Source organism: Ranitomeya imitator, chromosome 3 (assembly GCF_032444005.1).
Source record: "Ranitomeya imitator isolate aRanImi1 chromosome 3, aRanImi1.pri, whole genome shotgun sequence".
Taxonomy (NCBI): Eukaryota; Metazoa; Chordata; class Amphibia; order Anura; family Dendrobatidae; genus Ranitomeya; species Ranitomeya imitator.
In genome coordinates, this window is record NC_091284.1 from 622543062 (window position 1) to 622564099 (window position 21038).

Sequence of the window (21038 nt, forward strand, 5' to 3'; positions counted from 1 at the left end):
GCCTTATTTTGGGGGGTGCCTTAGCAGGCACAGTGCTCCCCCTAGCATGCCTTATGTTCAGGGGCACTCTATTTATGGGGAAACACAGTATTTTTTCTGATTCGCTATGTCTTTTCCCACATGTGCAGGGATTGCAGGACCTTAGGCATCCATGGTTACGATCACTACCAACTCGCTAGCTATTTCTATATCAGTGGGCGTAACCATGCATACCTAAAGTCCTGCAATGCCTGCACATGAGACATAGCGCATCAGAAAAACTATACTACATTTCTAATTGATGGTAGTTGCTAATATTATTGTTATTACACCTACTACATATTGGAATACAATCTTGGAGATGGAAATAATCCTTTAAGGCAATTGTAATACACCTGCCTTTTATTCCTTACTCTTAAAATGGTTGTCTTATGTAGGAAATACTTTTTTGATAGATAAGTCCCTAGACCTAAAATTGATGAGAGAAAGCTAAGCTACTGTATCAGTTGTAATCTATTGAGGAACAGGGTGGTGGTTATCGTTTGTAGACAGTACTTTTTTTGCAGAAGGATCCATTTATCAAAAATTAATCAGAGATTGATTTGGAGATTAAACTCTCTACATTAGTTGAAATGTATAGAGGAACAAGGCAGTGGTTCTCTACTGTAGAGAATCCCTTTTTCATAGAATGTCCTCCTGTTACAAGCTCATTGGAACTAGCCTTGATACTAGAGATGAACAGATTAAGGAAAATTTGAATTTACCCTTTCATGCGTTTTTTTTTTCTGGAAGATGAAATTTGTAGAGAAGTTGTTCTTTGCAAACTTTATGTTCCTTATTATGCTCTGTGGTCTTAAATTCCCCAGAGCATATTTGCAATATGTAAAAAAAAAAAAAATCTTATATTTACCACACTGCACATTTCTCTGGCCCTTCTGATTTTCACCATCACCAGTCTGGCCTTCAACGCATCTTCCATTTGCACTGAAATTCCCTGGCCTCACATAGTATGTTGAGATTTCGGGTTCCAAGAGAGATTTTCACAAGTGTGCAGAACTGGTTGGAGTTGGAAGTCTCAGCTTAAGGTACCGTCACACTAAGCGACGCTGCAGCGATACCGACAACGATCCGGATCGCTGCAGTGTCGCTGTTTGGTCGCTGGAGAGCTGTCACACAGACAGCTCTCCAGCGACCAACGATGCCGGTAACAGGGTAAACATCGGGTTACTAATCGCAGGGCCGCGCTTAGTAACCCGATGTTTACCCTGGTTACCATCGTTAAAGTAAAAAAACAACCACTACATACTTACCTACCGCTGTCTGTCCCCGGCGCTGTGCTTCTCTGCTCTGGCTGTGAGCACAGCGGCCGGAAAGCAGAGCGGTGACGTCACCGCTCTGCTTTCCAGCTGCCCGGCGCTCACAGCCAGAGCAGAGAAGCAGAGCGGGGACAGACAGCGGTAGGTAAGTATGTAGTGGTTGTTTTTTTACTTTAACGATGGTAACCAGGGTAAACATTGGGTTACTAAGCTAAGACATCGTTGAATCGGCGTCACACATGCCGATTCAGCGATGTCAGCGGGAGATCCAGCGATGAAACAAAGTTCTGGACTTTCTTCCCCGACCAGCGATATCACAGCAGGATCCTGATCGCTGCTGCCTGTCACACTGGACGATATCGCTAGCCAGGACGCTGCAACATCACGGATCGCTAGCGATATCGTCTAGTGTGATGGTACCTTTAGAATGACATTGAGGAGCAGAGAGGCTGGAGAGGTGAATTGTACAGTAAATGGAAGGATTCATTAAAAACTTTTGATGGCCTTTTATGGTTTAGTAAAAGGGTGACCTGTGACTGCCATTTTGCTGAATCCACACAGAAAGTGAATGACTTAAAATCTATATATTTAGTAAATTTTAGAGAATTTTAAAAAAAATTCAAGTAAAAGTCAGTTCCAGTCAAATTTATTGGCGCATCCATAGCTATTATTAAAATCTGTATAGCAAAAATGAAATAAAAAGCCTACCAATAATTCAGAATTTAAAAACTAATAGCTGTCCACAGCATATACTGCAGATGAATAAACAGCACTGGCCATCCTGTGTAATTTATTCTGACGTACCTACATAGAAGTGCAGAGGTCTCTGTGTTCACCCAAGGTGAATCTTCTTAGTGCAATCATGTTGTATTTCTATGTGAATATCAAATAATAGACTAGATCAGCATCTTTCGCTAGATGTGTAACCCTGATTTCCATACCCAAAGCTCAATAAAAATTAATGCTTCAGCTGGGGTTTCACGTTTGTTTAGTTCAACTAGCACAATTGAAAGATCGTTATACTCCACCCCTTCATAAACATAGTATAGATCTACTGGGAAAAGACAATATGCATTTATTCACAATGCTTAGCATAGCCGAGAACTATTAATATGAAAAAGAAAACTTTATTTTCATAACATAACTAGCCCCTAAGTAACAGTTTAATATATACTTGGTTAATTAGAACTTATAGTAAACCTGAGCTCTATTCATTTCATAGGAGAGGAAAGGTCAACACTCAATTATGGAGCAATGCACTTTACATCAGGTTTACCGAGGCCTCGTTATTTGGTGTTGCATTAAGCAACATTACCAAGAATGTATCCTCTTGAAAGTCACCCTTCAATGTAAATATATTTGCTTTGTTCTCTTAGATTTATGCTGCCGCTGACAACCGTCTGACGTTTAATAAAAGTTTTAATATTAGTAGAATGGCTTAAAGAAGCAAAACTGACATATTGAAATGGATGAGAAGATGGATAGAAAGTCACCCGGTTTCCTTACCTATGTTTATTTACTCCTTTCATGACTTTTCCATCAAGGCCACAGAGATTTATTTCGCTCTGCTGAAGACAATGTGTATTTTATTAAGAAGAGACAAGTGATACAGGATGTCAGGCATGGATTATGGAGAAAGCCAGTGTGCAGTTTACCAGTCGTATAAAAACTGTGTACAAAAATCAACGGAACAAGGTAGAGGTTCAGCCGCAAAATGTCTATCCGAAAATCCTAGCTTTCTTAAAGAAGCAGCATTCCCTCTAAGGTGCAATGTTTTATGGGTCTTGCAATAAGAAATAGAAAACAAACTGCCAATGCTTCATATATACAATTTATCCTTGAGAAAAGTTTGGAGAAGCTAAGTGTTATCACTTAAGAAAAACTTTATAAAATGTAGAATAAAAGTATAAATACATTTCAGTTTAATCTTCTGTCATTTCCCATCATACATGTTTTTTTTTCTTTCTGCCCTAGGGTTGTAATATTTTTATAAGGAATTATAGGCATTGCTAATCCCTCCAAAATATTGTGACAATCCTGGGTGCTGCACACTGGGGATATTTCATAGCACAAAACAGGAGGTAAATTAGGCTTGTCAAAGCATGGAAGAGCTTGTTAGCAGTGTCAGGAACATTCACAGCTAAAATACCAACTAATGTTAAAGTTAAAATTAAATAATCCTCACAGGATTTAAAGGAAAAGAGCATTTCCACATTGCATTAGCAAAAAGTCAAAAGAGATGTATGTTCTTATTAACACTTTACAGTCCAACTTCCGAGAATTTAAGTTGTTTTCAAAGGAGCTTTCATTTTGCGCATAAATGTACCATATATATATATATATATATATATATATATATGTATATATACATGAAACCCTAGCATACTTACTCTCAACTCTGTGTGGCATAGCCTCTAGATGTGTTATTTTGCTATATTGTTTTGCTGAATGATACAAGATGACATGGTTAGTGCATTAAATAAAACCGCATTAGGCCATGTTCACACACTGAGTATTTGACCAGTATTTTACCTCAGTATATGTAAGCCTAAACAAGGAGTGGGTGAAAAATGCAGAAGTGGTGACCTGTTTATATTATACTTTTCTTGTTATTATTCCACTCCTGATTTTGCCTTACAAATACTGAGGTAAAATACTGACCAAATAATGATAGTGTGAACCTAGTCTAAGAGATGTCGGGCCAATTGACAGGTAAGCATCATGAAACCCACAAAGGCAGCTCCATGTTTGGTGCAGGGTAGCCAATACATGTTGCATAATGATGTCTCAAAGGAAAATTATAAAACCTGAATATACATCAATGAAGGCAGTTAGATACCATTGGGACCTTGCTAGGCCCCATTCAGAAGTCAATGATTTCTCTTGAGCAAACAAATCAGGTTTTCATCAGTGTTCGGGCAGTGTTTCACTTTTTTATCATTCATGTTTCATCAGTGATTTTCTCTGAATAAATAAATCCATAAATTGGTATGCTTCTATTCCACATAACAATGGTAATCACGGACAGTGCTCATGTGCCATCCTTTTGGTGTCCATGCATTTCATGGACCAATAGATTTTAAGCGTAATTTTGATATGCGACTTAGATCAAACAAATATGCCTCCATCTTTATTTATTTAGCAGACCATTCAGGTCACAAAAATCACAGATTTGTGAACATCCCCATAGATTATAATTTGTACGTGTTCTATTTGTTAAAATGTGGATAGAACATTACATGAAAAATGGATGTCTGAATGAGGTCTTAAAAATATACATCAAACTATCATGGATTTCATAATATATCGAGTGAAAATAAAACCGTTTTTGGAAAATCACAATGTACATGTGATTGTGATGACAAATGTGACCATAAAAGCATACAATGGGTCCATGAATTGACTGTAGTAAAATCAGAAAAGTATCTATACCAAATGTCCATCCTTCCATCTACAAGTGAATGTAGCAGCCGGTTGGTCCATCCAGCAACAGGCAATGATAGTGGCTACATTTTGATCATTTTATGGAGCTCCTTCTCTTCTATACACAACTTTGGCATTTGTTGCATAACATGACTCTTCTTGTCATTTGTATGAATCTTGCATCACACTTTTACTTTTACATTGCTTATGCATAAAAATAACACTGACTTTGGTTTTAGAGTACAGTAAATACGTTTTTGTGTGATTTTAAATACCGCTCACATTGCTATTACTGACAGCAGTGAATGATGTGCTCTACTTGGGAATTAATGATGCTTTTTAAATTACCTTATATAGTGTTATATGTGGCAGTGTGCTTTATGATTGCACAGAGGTTTTAGTCTGTCAATCACAAGGCACAAGCCAATTTAATTGGATACATAAAGAAAGTTCTGTGACATCTGACAAGTGTGAAGTTTAAACTCTAGAATTATTTTTCAATAATATAGGTCAAATCAGAAAAAATGTTTTCGAAATGGTGCAAATAAAGTTTTTATTCTCAGCTCTATTTGGAAGAGTTTATAAAGCCATACTAGTAATGATCACAAGAAAAAAAGGAATGATTAATCATTAGGAACATTAATGCATGCCACTGTGCCTTGCTAATGTAGTCCATCTAACCTTGAGGGTATTTTATACTTTAATAAATAAAAAAGGATTTTACACCTAGAAAGGCTGGATTGCAATTTGCTGAGGTTCTCAAGGATCTCTTCTACTATTGAACGTAATCTGATCTTATGAAACTTTAGTATATTCTCAAAAAGTAATAGCTATAAGTAGAGATGATTGAACCCGACTTGTAAAGTTTGGGGTTTGTACCGGAGGTGCTGAACTCCATACACGGATTTCTCCTGGAAGTCTGTTTAAGTTTTGAAAGAGATAGAGACTATGGCAGCTGCCTAACCTTACTACAACCATGTTACAGCGCTACAAAAATTCAGGTAACCATTGATTTCCATGGGATTTGAGTTTGGATTGACGTTCGGGTTAGAGTTCTGGTGCCCGAAACGAACTTTGGACCTAAGTTCAGTCCAACTCGACAAACCTGAACATCCGCGGGGTCCGCTCATCCATAGCTATAAGGCAATTTTCATACAGCATCTTTATTCAGGCATATTTCCTCCCACAATCTGTTTCAAAAAGCACCACAGGAGCACCTCATAAAATTAACATAATTAACAGCAATGTCATCACAAACTTGCTATGTACATTGAACATGTCATGTCTTTTAACAAGAAATTGACAAATTTATTCAAATGTAATTAAATTCTATTTAAATTTTACAAAAAACAGTATTCTGGAGAAAACAGATTTTTTGTTATTCACTCTCCACAAATTCAGCAAAATGAAGCCCAGTTTTAGCATCTAGTTGAATGGTAGAAATCCAGTAGAAGGTTGAAAAAGGAAATAAAACATACTCGGGTCACTTTTTAGCTCTCTGGCATCTCCTACTGCTCCCTTCCCACTGTCGGGTCCTTTGCACCTCCATCGTGTTACATTTTCAGCCTGGTGTTCATCCTAGGCTGGGGATTCTGTCAGCAAAGAGTCCTTGGATTTCAATACATACATTCCGAATCCTTCTCCAAGACTGAAGCCATGGCCTACAGTAAACACAGGGCCAGAGACTTGACAAGACAGGGACAAGGTTGTCCAGCAGCCAGGGAACAGTAGAAGTGGGGCCAGAGAGGTGAGCAGAAGGTGAGTAAAAGTGTTTGTTTTTATTTTTATCTTATGCTTATTATACTCTATTGTGTGGAGAGACCTCAGAGCATAATAAGGGTCATGAAATTTGAGGATAAAAACTTCTCAAAGAATCAAATTTCCTGATAAAATCTGTGTGATCAGGCAAATTTGAATTTTGTCTGATCCGTTCATCTTTACTTTTAACCATTTCAGGTTTTTGAAACACTTAAGTGGTAATGGATCAATCCATCAAACAGAGTTCCTTATGCTTTCCTCCTCACTCTTTAATCTTGAAAGTAAATAGTAAAAAACCCTGGAAGTGGAGCAGCTGCAAGAACAATAACAATACTACTGGCAAAGCCACTTTTTTACAGTGTTGGTATTTTTCTGAAGTTGCTTTACTTAGGAAAACTCACCAGGTGCGTTAGCGTGTAAAAAACACTGTATGCACATAGCCCTACATAGCAAAAATTTTCAAGTAAACAGTAGAGACCTTTTTGTGCCTCTAGTATTTTAAATGTGGTGTCCACTTAATCTTTATTTTACCTTCAGCCGGATTTGCACATCTGTGTTTTGTAGTTTGAGTATAGATTACTATGCTAAGACAGGCCAAGGGTTTCCCTACCCAAACTGCTTTGCCTCATGTATGCCTATAAGATGGTTATGTTTGAAGCATGTTACCCACTGTCGGTCTGTGTATTGTGATTTGTAGGAAAACTCAGCTATGTAAGTAGTACAGCAAAAATAAATACTACTGCAGTTTAAAGGGACACTGTCACCTGAATTTGGAGGGAACAATCTTCAGCCATGGAGGCGGGGTTTTTGGGTTTTTTATTCACCCTTTCCTTACCCGCTGGCTGCATGCTGGCTGCAATATTGTATTGAAGTTCATTCTCTGTCCTCCATAGTACATGCCTGCACAAGGCAAGATTACACCTTGTGCAGGCGTGTACTACGGAGGACAGAGAATGAACTTCAATCCAATATTGCAGCCAGCATGCAGCCAGCGGGTAAGGAAAGGGTGAATCAAAAACCCAAAAACCCCGCCTCCATGGCTGAAGATTGTTCCCTCCAAATTCAGGTGACAGTGTCCCTTTAATGCCAGTTCTTATAAACCTTGCTTCTAACACAGATTTTGGCCAATGGAACATGCTTTGAAAAACCGCACAATTTTCTAAAACTTTGTTCCATTGAGAAGATTCAAAGGTAGCCAAGATGCTCAGTATCCAGTTGGCATGAATTTATCCTTGGCCAATTTCCATAAGCTGCAGTAAAATTTCGGAAAGACACAAGGTCATGTAGCTTGTTTTCCCAATAGGTAAACATTAACTCCTTTCCAACGTTTTGAACAGCTGACATGTGCCTTTAACATCTGTGGGTGGAATCAAGATCAATTCATGGCTGTTAACATGTTAAATGTGCTGTCAATCTCTGACAGCGGCATTTAACTTGCACTTACCGGAAGTCTCCCATGGACACTATTGAAGCATGCAAAAAGTTAAAAAAAAGTTTTACATTTTTTTTTTTTAAATTTAAAAAATATAAATATTCGAATTACCCCCTTTTTGCTCCATTTAAAATAAAACAATAATAAAAAGACAATTTACACATATTTGGCATTGCCACATTCAGAATCGCTCAAATCTATCAAAATAAAAAATAATTAACCTGATAGCTAAATGGCATAGCGAGAAAAAAATTAAAACCGCCAGAATTATGCTTTTATGCTCGCCGCTAGATTGCAATACAATGCAATAATGGGAGATCAAAAAATGTCAGCTCAGTGCACAAAAGATAAGCCCTCAACCAGCCCCAAATGGAGATGCTACAGATCTTGTAAAACTGCACCATTTTTTTTTTACCAAAGTTTGGATTTTTTTTCACCGCTTAAATGGAAAAGAACCTAGACATATCTGGTGTCTGTGAACTCGTAATGACATGGAGAATCATATTGGCAGGTCAGTTTTAGCATTTAGTGAACATGGTAAAAAAAACAAAAAAAAAAAAACAACTGTGCACTTTTTTTGCAATTTCACCTCACTTGGAATTTTGTCATGCTTTCCAATACACAATATGTTAAAACCAATGGTGTCGTCCAAAAGTACAACTTGTCCCACAAAAAACAAGCCCTTGCATCGCCATTATTGACCTAAAAATAAAAAATTATGGCTCTGAGAAGGAGGTGAGCAAAACACTAAAACAAAAATACCTCTGGTCATGAAGGGGTTAAAGTCAAGGCATGGTTTTATTGTGACATGTCATGTCGTCAAACCCCTAGCCTTATATTGTGAGATCCTTTAAATCTCACAGAAAGCACACACTGATGTTGCACAGCTGATTATGTAATTTGCAGCTTAAACATGTGCTTTTACCATGGTTTTCTATCAGATCGACTGTAAATCTATTGCATTAGTAATGAAACCCTGTGAGTCCTTACAACGCACAAATGAAGCAGATAAATGGAGACTTCGTATATATACATAAATATATGGAGCTAAAAATATTGTAGGCATATCCATGTAGCTTTAAAATGAAACAATAGATTACTTTCATTTGCAAAAAGCATCACTTTTATCACATGAAGATGTATTCACATACTGTGTATTATAATGAGCACTTCTAACCTTCCTGCTCAAACGCTGCTTACTTTCCCCATAAACAGGCTGTTTGTTGACCAGCCTTTCTCTCTAAACTCTCATTTGTACTGGAATCTTTCAAGCATTACGAGGATGTGTCAGACACTTTACAACAATATTTTGTAAAGTCTTTTCAACTATGAAGCGAGCATAATAAAGCAATGCGCAAAGTGTAAGAACAAAGCTTGGAAAGCATATGTATAGCGCAACTAATAAACTAATATACAAAACAGGACAGCTTTCCTTTGTACAAAGCAGAGACGTGTGCAGAAGGGTGTACAGAAGCACGCTACGTCTATGCGGCTGCATTCTACGGAGACATAGACCCTCTCTGCAGTGCCATAGCATAGTCTCTGCAGGGCAATATTATGGAATTTTTCTATCCTGCAATCAATTACCCCCCCACCCACCCAAAAAAGTTAAAATCTCTTGTTTGTGGAGATACAGTAGATACTGCTGTTAAGAGAAGGTCACAGAGTAACTACAAAATATACCTCAGCATTGAGATTAGGTAATGCTGGTCAGAAACAAACCAATGACTTTAAATATCAACAGTAGTGATAGTACAAATCAATTTCCATGTTCCAGTCTATCGACACAACAGTGATCTGTGGCTCCTGCACAGGACAGGAAGTGCCACCTCTAAGGCTGGGGTGACACTAGCATATGGCAACCGATGCGGAGCACAGTGGTATGACACTCAGTTTCCGCTCGCAGCAGAGCAGGAGCCGAGTATCATACTGCTGTACTCCGAGCCTATCGCACAAGAAGAATTGGAGCACAGCTGCAGAGGAGGCGGAGAAAGTAATTTCTCTATCTCCTCCATTGCCGGTGTCAGTGTATACCGCACATTACTCAGATGATAGCTGAGTGATGTGCGCTGTGTTACTCACACACAAAGGCTTATATGGGTGCGAGTGAGCCGAGACTTGGCCGAGTCTCGGTGCTAATCGCATCATGCTGCGATTGTTCTCAAATGCCGATTCAGCATGAGAAAATAATCACAGATATGATCTAACACTAACACTGGTCTGAGTGCTATGCAATGTTTTCTTGCATAGCACTCTAGTATTTTATGCTAGTGTGACCCCGACCTTACTTCTGGCTTTTCTTTGATTTGACGGCCGGGCACCACATCTTCGCGGCAGCCTGATGCGCATGTTTTGTCATGCATGTCTAACTAATGAAAATAATGAAAATAAAAATTACAGAAGTCAGCAGGTAAGAGGCAGCAATCCCTCTCCCATGTATCCTCCTTAGACCACAATGGTGGCTGATGGAATATGGTGTGCAAATATAATTGCACAAGCTTTATTCAACAGTAAAGCTTTTTTATGTTCAATGGTAATTAATAATTGGACAAAAATGCCGTGATGCAACAAGATTTTTTATGCAGAAAATTGTGCATTAACACCTCAGTTAATGCACAGGGAATATGCCGGTAGAATAAACCTTCCTTAGCTGTCTAAATGTGTATGTAGGAGGATGAAGGTAAAAGTCTGCACTGCCAACGATGGGTGCAAGAAATGAAGGGTTAGTGGAAAAATTTACAAAGCGGTTTATTCTCTACGCGTTTCAAAGATGGTCCAACTACATCAGGAGAAAAACAGTATTACCATCACTGTATTTCTCGTGATGAAGGCGTTGGTCCAAATTCGAAACATGTAGAGAATAAACCGATTTGTTCATTTCACCACTGACCCTTGATTTCTTGCATCCATCATCGACAGCGTAGACTACAACTCTCATCCCCCTACCAATTGGCCAACATGATGAGAACACCTAGTCTGAGGGTTCTGCAGCAGCTGGTATACCTTGTTTCCTGATTGGAAGGTGAGTAGTTCCTTTAATCTCGCCCAGATTAATTCCTCCCCTGGATATGACCCTATTGTGCTTAGGTCTCCTTTTTTCTCAAAAATGGGTATGTAGGTCATAGGAAGATGAATAAAATGATAAGTAGATTTCTGTGATTTTATATCTTATTCCAGAGAAATCCAAGTTTTCCTAGATATGTAAATGAGCTACTAAGATCTGTGGGCCAAACACAGATCTCCCTGAGAATCTGACTTCAGAGCTACTTTTTATTGAAATGGGGTGTCACCAGTGTGAAACCTGTTGATCAGCAGAGCACACTGTCAGTCATTACATGCCTCACACTGATAACACTGCCTTTACCTTACAATAAGCTTTAGAGACAAACTAGAGCAGCATCTGACCCAAGGATCTCAACAACTTATTTACATATTAAGAAAAAACATTAATTGGATATATGAAGGTCTCATTTGTTCCAGCTTCCTATGGCCTGTATGCCTATATAGACCCTTAGGAGGGGGAAGCCTACTGACAGATTCCTTTTAAAGGGAACCTGTTATCAGGTGTCCCCAATATTTATAAAATCCACCCCCTTTATGTTGTCTTGGAAGCACTCCAGCAATCTGTTCCCAAGTGCCCAACTCACTTGCATATGCAAAAAATACTTTTTTGCTTTTATAAAGGTGGTGCACTTAGCTTATATGGGGACTCCCTTGTGACAGGTAACATTTACGTTGATCTCTCTCCAGATTTTACAATACAAAGTATGCACATTATGAAAGAGATCTCCTAGACCCCATGAGGCTAGCTTTTCATATGAAAATCCATGTCAGAATGGCTGATGATTGATCCTAGTAATACAATTATCAGTTTATTCTGTTAAAGTGTGAAAGTGTTTATGAATTCAAATGTGCTCAATTTCTGTCCACTGAGCAGTGTTAGATTTCAGCAGCAGCGGAGAAGATGAAAACTGAAGAGCTGCCAATCATTGTAGGTTGCTGGAGAATGAGTTTAAGCTTTTGTAAAGGATTGTATGGCCATTCTGACAAAGGACCCTCACAGTATGTACACTAGTCTCATCAAGTTTGAGAGATATATGTAAAAGAAATCTGTCAGCGGTATTTGCTATTTAATCTGAGTACAGCAAGAGGGATGGGATAAATACAGATTTTAATGATGCGTCACGTTGTGCTGTTGTTTGCTTGCAATGAGGGTTTTATCACTAGGACTAGCTGGACTTATGAGCAGTGTTCGGATTTTGTCCCATCCTGTGATAAGCAGCTTACTGTCAATAGACAATCTACATCAGGAAACTGGTGTGGGCGGAGTTTGCTTTCTGAGCTCTGCTTCATGTTAAATATATAGGCTCTGATTGTGTCATAAACTATGGGAATCATAGCTGGAATCAGGGTCTCTTTGACTACATCATGGTGCTCTCAGATGAGGTAGCAAAAACCTGCTGACGGATTCACTTTAATAATGTATGTAGTAAGCATTGTGAAACCTACGTAGGGATCAGCTTTAAATAGGACCTTACGCCAATGTTTGCATTATAAACCATATACTACTGCACATAGAAGTAGGAAAGTACATGACTTTTTTAACATTTTATTTTACTTCACTCCACTGTGGAGATACATGGTGCCAAAATTACATCAATCGAGAATTCCAAATGTAAATAATATAAATTAACACAAAAGTGGCAATAAAATAAATATAAGTAATGAAATTTTGACTGAGGATATAACATAGATGTCTCTGAGAGCTGAATGACACGGCAGGCCTACTTCGACTCTCCTCTGTTGGGATTCTTGAAATAACATCTGTAACAATTTCCATTGAATAACATTTTTTGCTCACAGATGGTAAAATTAATGGGCACTTTTTCATGTATTATATGCCTGTCAGTTCAGTTTATTTGTACAATACACATAATAGTAAACGTATTGTACACTAGTATACAAAAAAAAGAAGTTAAGATGAGTGACATGACAGCAATTTGCTGGGAAAAATTCTCAAGATTGTGAATTCAGCTCTTCAGGGAGCGCATATTATATTGACCATTAAACTCTTTTCTTTCTGGGATGCTGAGCACACAGGGAGCGCGGATTCTAATCCATCATGGGAATATGCATTTTGACAAATGTAAAATTGTAGGTTTGACACACTGCCCATTATTGCATTTACCTCCTTTATCTAATCAGATATTTACCTATGGGAGTCTCATTTCCGTCTCTGTTATTGTAAGTGATTGGAGGTTTGAGATGTCAGGGGATGCCAGCACTGTATTCATTTCATGTGGTACGCATGTATATACTGCACATTGAATTGCTAACAGCACACGGCCAAGATGAATTCTAGTTTGTGCATCAAATCGAGCACACAGTCATCCAATATCCATTCAAATAGTACAGTTAAAATGAGTCGTAATAAAGAGCTTAATGGAAAGATATCAATAGGATATGATCAATAGCTAAAATTCTGTATTTTTTGTTAAAAAGTCTACTTCACAAGGTTTTTTATATTTTTAATGTCTTTTTTAATAATATATATTTTTTTTATTTTCCATATCATTAACTATAGTCTTGATTAAAACTAAATATAACTTCTTTGAATTGTATGGTTTTACGTATCAGGACAAAATATAAAACAACCAAACTGGTCGTCCGAAGGTCTTAAAACCTCAGATGAACAACAACCCATGACAAATTATACCACATCATAAAGTAAAGATATATATCTTTGTACCATGTTTTTACCATATCATAGAATATTTAACAAAATCGAGGCTAAAATGTGAAAGCAGTGCATAAACAATTAAGTATACCCTTTCTTTTTACATAGGAATTAAGAGCATAAATAGGAGTCAGGATATCCTAATCAATGCCATTGATTAATCATCAAGTGTGACCATCTTTATCAAAGGAGAGGTTTTGGCAGTTTGCTGGTCTTGAGCATTTGTGTGTACTAAAGGGAACCCATCTGGTTCTTGTAGGGGTGGTCCAATACCTATAATAATCAATGATGATTTAGTATTTTGCATTTTTAAGTCCTAACCACTTTAATAATTTGCTGTGTTATGAAAATCCCTACAATTCTCCCTATACAGCTATTCCCTATATCTGTTCTTTTTAATTATTACTGTGATGTCTCATTTGAGAAGAGTCTCAAATGTTATATGACAGGTGGATGGCCCCATATTCAATTATCTGCAGCTTTTATTGCTTCCACCTGAAATAGAATATGACTTATTACAGCTTCTGCCACCGCTGTCAATGGATGATGTCCTTCTTTAATAGGGGGTGATTGAGAAGTGATCGCAGCTCCAGTGGCCACTACCACAGTCATTGCTTCTGACATTGATGTCTCTTTCCCTGAAATGAGACATCATGGGGCAGTGATAGAAGCAAGTTGAGTGACAGCAGAACCACCTTACAACTTCTATCACTGCCCACAAATGAATCATCAGCGGGTAGCACTGGTGTCACTCATCCTACTTCTATCACCATCTCCTGATGACAATATATTTGAGGGCATTGATAGAAGGTGCGTTGGTGTCACTCTCCCTGTTTCTATGACTGTGTGCTGAGTTGACGAATATTCATTTGGCGGCATTGATAAAAGCTGTGAAGTGGTTTTGGTGTCACTTACCCTGCTTCTATCACCACCCTCTGATGACATCTAATTTCAGGGAATTGTGAAGGCCACTTAATCTGCAAGTGGTGGGCACAGTTGAAGTATGGCAAGAGCTATTAAAGCAGTGGTCACCTCTCCATCACTCCCTGTAACAGGACATCATCAGACGATGGCAGTGGCAAAGCTGTATACAGTAAATTATGTCTGGTTTCAGTGGTGTTGAAGAAGCAGTGAGGAAGTGATCGCAGGGCCATCCTCCTGTGACGTTCTGCTTCCGACTGACCCTCAAATTATTGCTGCTAAAGGTTCCACAAACTATGGATTCATGGGGCGTGCTTAATATTTTACACACTGCTTGTATATTTTATTCTAGTTTTTGTTAAATACATAACATCGCTGTATAATTTGTCATGTGTTGTTGTTCAACTGAGGTTGCATTTACCTAATGTTAAGACCTTCTATAGTCCAAATGTTGTTTTTATTAAGTCTTGATATGTAAAACCATAACATTCAAAGAAGGTATACTCACCTTTTATCATTAAAAAAAATCATTTATAGAAAAAAGAGAGAAACCTTGCCATCAAAATTCATAATTTTGTTTTGTTTAGTTGACTTTTCAACAGTCTCATTATCTAGGTAGACAGTATTTCAATGGCATTTAACACCTCTACACACCGTAGATAGCATAGGATTTACTACTCACAATAAGTTATGCAAGAGCTCCCATCTTCCTCCTTCCATCACTTGGACCTTTTCACAGAATAAAGCATGCTGAAATAATGCTTATATACAAACAATGTTAGAACAGAAATCAAAACAAATATAACAAAATATCCAGGCTGAGAGGGGCTATGGCCCTGCTCCCTACGTGAATACATATATGCGGCCAATTATGGTAATGGGTGTACTACTCCCAGGACATGAAAAACTAGAGGACATGGAGTACAATGAACACCAATAGATTGAGAAGATAAAACGATCGTTTTATTAATGCACTTAAAAATCTATAGTACAAGCCCAATCACAGGGCAAAATGCAAAGAGGAAAAAATACAAGGAACCTGCTAGCACAGCAAGCTATCTGGACCAACAGTGTAACGTATACACGGATAAATATAGCAAATCCTGAAATGGGGGAGGGGGAGGAAAGGTATAATCCAAATAGACCTAACATCCAGGTTCTATGCATAGACTCCTATAGACGCTGCCATAAACAACAGGATCCCCAGACCCCCTAAAAGTCCCAATAGGATGCCATCACTCACCCATAATCAATAGTATTCAAGGTTCTCCTGCTGTGACCCCTTAGCGTCTATAGGAGTCTATGCATAGAACCTGGATGTTAGATCTATTTGGATAATACCTTTCCTCCCCCTCCCCCGTTTCAGGATTTGCTATACTTATCTGTGTATACGTTACACTGTTGGTCCAGATAGCTTGCTGTGCTAGCAGGTTCCTTGTATTTTTTCCTCTTTGCATTTTGCCCTGTGATTGGGCTTGTACTATAGATTTTTAAGTGCATTAATAAAATGATTGTTTTATCTTTTCAATCTATTGGTGTTCATTAGGGTTGAGCGACCTTGACCTTTTTAGAGTCGAGCCGTGTTTCGCGAAACCCGACTATCTTAGAAGTCGAGTCGAGTGGAATCGGCCGATTATCGCGAAAAGTCGGGTATCGCCCGAAACACGAAACCCAATGCAAGTCAATGGGGGAGCATAGTCGGCAGTGAGTGGAGGCCAGGAAAACACCTACACTGCCCATTTTAATGGCAAAAACATCCATTCTTGTTAAAGAAGCTTGTCAATCGTAATTTACCTTATAATAATTGGAGGGCATTTAAAATTGGGGGTCATTTGGCTAAAGTTGTGGGGGGTAGGGCTGGTTCAAGTAATTAGTGGGCCCAGTAAATCTGGACCACGTCACGGCAGTGGAGCAGGGAGAGGTAAGTATTTCAACTTTGCAAGTGCTGTGATCCTGAGCAAGCAGGGGGGGCCCACTCGTTGGCATTGGCACTGGCACAGGGCCCCTCAAAGTACAGCGGTGTGTTTGCACGGCGGGGGCGCCTCCCACCGGCAGCAACACTTTTGCGTACTATGAGAGGCCCTGTGCCAGTGACGTCGCCAACTAGTATTCCTCCCCCCACCTGATGAAGGAACCTGCACTTTCATCTGCACCTTCCTCTTTGTCCCCGTGTAAGGTGGTATGGTATGCGTGAAGAGGAACCTGACTTTCAGCAGGGTCACAATCTTGCTGTGTAGCGTGCACGGGGAATTTTGCGTTATGGGTCAATGTACCAGCAGACTCATCTATCACTGGCTGGGCAATGGGCAGGATAAGGAGGAAACACAGATATAGGCCCAAAGAATAAAGTGGGCTAAATGCAGTTCAAAATTGGTAACACAGGACTAACCAGGGGGCATTGCAGTGGAGGACAACTGGAATGAGAGGCTGACACAGAGAGTAGGCCCAAATCAGTAAGTAGTCGACATGCAGTTCAAAATTGGCAACCGTAGTAAACAGGCGGCCCAGCTTTGTTCAGTTGAGGAGAACAGCAAGGAGTGGCAGACACCGATAGTAGGCCCCAACCCAACTAGTAGGCCAAATGCAGTCTAACATTAACAACTACTTAACAAGAGCCTGAAAATGGAATTTCAGGACAGGAAACCAGGAGAACAGCAAGGAGTGGCAGACATCGATAGTAGGCACCAAACCAACTAGTACGCCAAATGCAGTTGTTCCATTTAACTACAATTTAATGAGAGCCTGAAGATAGAAGTTCAGGAAAGGCAACCTGGAGAACACCTTGGAGTGTAACACACCATCTCTCTACACCCCATACCCAATTTGTAGGCCTAATGCAGTGTAGTTTTCAACAACTACTAAACGAGAGTCGGAAGATCGAAGCAATGTGGACGAAACCTGGGGAACACCTTGGAGTGTAACACACCGTCTCTCTACACCCCATACCCAATTTGTAGGCCTAATGCAGTGTAGTTTTCTACAACTACTAAACGAGAGTCGGAAGACCGAAGCAATGTGGACGAAACCTGGGGAACACCTTGGAGTGGAACACACCATCTCTCTACACCCCATACCCAATTTGTAGGCCTAATGCAGTGTAGTTTTCTACAACTACTAAACGAGAGCATGAAGATCGAAGCAATGGAGAGGAAACCTGGGGAACACCTTGGAGTGGAACACACCATCTCTCTACACCCCATACCCAATTTGTAGGCCTAATGCAGCGTAGTTTCCAACAACTACTAAACGAGAGCATGAAGATCGAAGCAATGGAGAGGAAACCTGGGGAACACCTTGGAGTGGAACACACCATCTCTCTACACCCCATACCCAATTTGTAGGCCTAATGCAGCGTAGTTTCCAACAACTACTAAACGAGAGCATGAAGATCGAAGCAATGGCGATGAAACCTGGGGAACACCTTGGAGTGGAACACACCATCTCTCTACACCCCATACCCAATTTGTAGGCCTAATGCAGCGTAGTTTCCAACAACTACTAAACGAGAGCATGAAGATTGAAGCTCAGGAAAGGCAACCTGGAGAACACCTTGGAGTGGAACACACCATCTCTCTACACCCCATACCCAATTTGTAGGCCTAATGCAGCGTAGTTTACAACAACTACTAAACGAGAGCATGAAGATCGAAGCTCAGGAAAGGCAACCTGGAGAACACCTTGGAGTGGAACACACCATCTCTCTACACCCCATACCCAATTTGTAGGCCTAATGCAGCATAGTTTCCAACAACTACTAAACGAGAGCATGACGATCGAAGCAATGGAGAGGAAACCTGGGGAACACCTTGGAGTGGAACGCACCATCTCTCTACACCCCATACCCAATTTGTAGGTCTAATGCAGCGTAGTTTCCAACAACTACTAAACGAGAGCATGAAGATCGAAGCAATGGCGATGAAACCTGGGGAACACCTTGGAGTGGAACACACCATCTCTCTACACCCCATACCCAATTTGTAGGCCTAATGCAGCGTAGTTTCCAACAACTACTAAACGAGAGCATGAAGATTGAAGCTCAGGAAAGGCAACCTGGAGAACACCTTGGAGTGGAACACACCATCTCTCTACACCCCATACCCAATTTGTAGGCCTAATGCAGTGTAGTTTCCAACAACTACTAAACGAGAGCATGAAGATCGAAGCTCAGGAAAGGCAACCTGGAGAACACCATGGAGTGGAACACACCATCTCTCTACACCCCATACCCAATTTGTAGGCCTAATGCAGCGTAGTTTCCAACAACTACTAAACGAGAGCATGAAGATCGAAGCAATGGCGAGGAAACCTGGGGAACACCTTGGAGTGGAACACACCATCTCTCTACACCCCATACCCAATTTGTAGGCCTAATGCAGTGTAGTTTTCTACAACTACTAAACGAGAGCATGAAGATCGAAGCAATGGAGAGGAAACCTGGGGAACACCTTGGAGTGGAAGACACCATCTCTCTACACCCCATACCCAATTTGTAGGCCTAATGCAGCGTAGTTTCCAACAACTACTAAACGAGAGCATGAAGATCGAAGCAATGGAGAGGAATCCTGGGGAACACCTTGGAGTGGAACACACCATCTCTCTACACCCCATACCCAATTTGTAGGCCTAATGCAGCGTAGTTTCCAACAACTACTAAACGAGAGCATGAAGATCGAAGCAATGGCGAGGAAACCTGGGGAACACCTTGGAGTGGAACACACCATCTCTCTACACCCCATACCCAATTTGTAGGCCTAATGCAGCGTAGTTTCCAACAACTACTAAATGAGAGCATGAAGATCGAAGCTCAGGAAAGGCAACCTGGAGAACACCTTGGAGTGGAACACACCATCTCTCTACACCCCATACCCAATTTGTAGGCCTAATGCTGTGTAGTTTTCAACAACTACTAAACGAGAGTCGGAAGATCGAAGCAATGTGGACGAAACCTGGGGAACACCTTGGAGTGTAACACACCGTCTCTCTACACCCCATACCCAATTTGTAGGCCTAATGCAGTGTAGTTTTCTACAACTACTAAACGAGAGTCGGAAGACCGAAGCAATGTGGACGAAACCTGGGGAACACCTTGGAGTGGAACACACCATCTCTCTACACCCCATACCCAATTTGTAGGCCTAATGCAGTGTAGTTTTCTACAACTACTAAACGAGAGCATGAAGATCGAAGCAATGGAGAGGAAACCTGGGGAACACCTTGGAGTGGAACACACCATCTCTCTACACCCCATACCCAATTTGTAGGCCTAATGCAGCGTAGTTTCCAACAACTACTAAACGAGAGCATTAAGATCGAAGCAATGGCGAGGAAACCTGGGGCACACCTTGGAGTGGAACACACCATCTCTCTACACCCCATACCCAATTTGTAGGCCTAATGCAGCGTAGTTTCCAACAACTACTAAACGAGAGCATGAAGATCGAAGCAATGGCGATGAAACCTGGGGAACACCTTGGAGTGGAACACACCATCTCTCTACACCCCATACCCAATTTGTAGGCCTAATGCAGCGTAGTTTCCAACAACTACTAAACGAGAGCATGAAGATTGAAGCAATGGAGAGGAAACCTGGGGATCACCTTGGGGAGGCAGACACCGTTAGTAGGCCCTACCAAAGTTGTACACCCAATGCAGTTTTAAAATTCCTAGAGGCTGAAAACAAGACTATTGGCGCTCAGTTTTTTTCAAAGGAACACAGCTGAATTGAGTGGCACAGACAGACACAGGTAGTAGGACTCAAACCAAAAATGTGGCTCACTGCAGCAGAAAAAAGTTACAGGGGTACACAAGCTGCAGTGCTCTGGGCAGTGGAGGACAATTTCAATAGTGAACCGCAGACAGACTTTGTACGCCTACTATTAAAAAAAGGATGCTCTATGCAATTATAAATAGGTTCCAGGGGTACACGGGCAGCAGTGGTGTGGTCAGTGGAGGCCTAGTGGAAGGAGTGACCGCAGACAGGCATCGAAGGCCTAAAATAATAACACATGGCTGTAGGCAATTTTAAATTGGTTCCAGGGGAACACGAGCAGCAGTGGCCTGGTCAGTGTAGTAGTAGTAGAAAGAACGGACCGCAGACAGGCATCGAAGGCCTAAAATAAAAAAATTGGGCTGGCTGTAGGCAATTTTAAATTGGTTCCAGGGGTACATGGGCAGCAGTGGTGTGGTCAGTGGAGGCCTAGTGGAAGGAGTGACCGCAGACAGGCATCGAAGGCCTAAAATAATAACACATGGCTGTAGGCAATTTTAAATTGGTTCCAGGGGAACACGGGCAGCAGTGGCCTGGTCAGTGTAGTAGTAGTAGAAAGAACGGACCGCAGACAGGCATCGAAGGCCTAAAATAAAAAAATTGGGCTGGCTGTAGGCAATTTTAAATTGGTTCCAGGGGTACACGGGCAGCAGTGGTGTGGTCAGTGGAGGCCTAGTGGAAGGAGTGACCGCAGACAGGCATCGA